Raw genomic sequence first — 416 nt, forward strand, 5'->3', positions numbered from 1 at the left:
CACAGCTGAATGAATAGCAAGACGCGGTTCAACAGTGGCACAGGTATAAGCGTGAGAGCCGCGGCACTGAGCGATGCCAGCAACACCCTTCCTTGACGGAGGACAGAGCGCGACTGCCGAAGATTGTGTGTGTAGCATCTTCCCGTTTTCTGTGGCACTGTCTCCTCCCACGTTCCTTGCGTGTTTTTGTGCGTGAACGTGCATTTGTTGTTGTTGTTTGGTGGGAAGAGTGTTTATTGGGTGTGTTTGTGTGTGTGTGTTTGTGCTTGGTGTTGTTTGGCTGTATGTGTTTACGTGTGTATTTATATTTCCTGCAAAATCAGAAAAAAAAATACAAATGCCATCCTATACGGAGAGACATCAGCATTGTTCATCGTGACTTCGATCAAAGTAACGCTTTCCGTTTTACTATAAAT

General features: G+C 45.7%; 1 long non-coding RNA gene across 1 annotated transcript in view; it reads right to left on the reverse strand.

The window, feature by feature from the left end:
- Nucleotides 1–97, reverse strand: part of LOC119586127 — a 579-nt gene extending 482 nt beyond the window's left edge. The window contains exon 1 of the long non-coding RNA XR_005229933.1: nt 4–97. This is a non-coding gene — a long non-coding RNA (uncharacterized LOC119586127). The remainder of the gene's footprint in view (nt 1–3) is intronic.
- Nucleotides 98–416: the final 319 nt, after the last annotated feature.

This window comes from Penaeus monodon, chromosome 21 (assembly GCF_015228065.2).
Source record: "Penaeus monodon isolate SGIC_2016 chromosome 21, NSTDA_Pmon_1, whole genome shotgun sequence".
NCBI lineage: Eukaryota > Metazoa > Arthropoda > Malacostraca > Decapoda > Penaeidae > Penaeus > Penaeus monodon.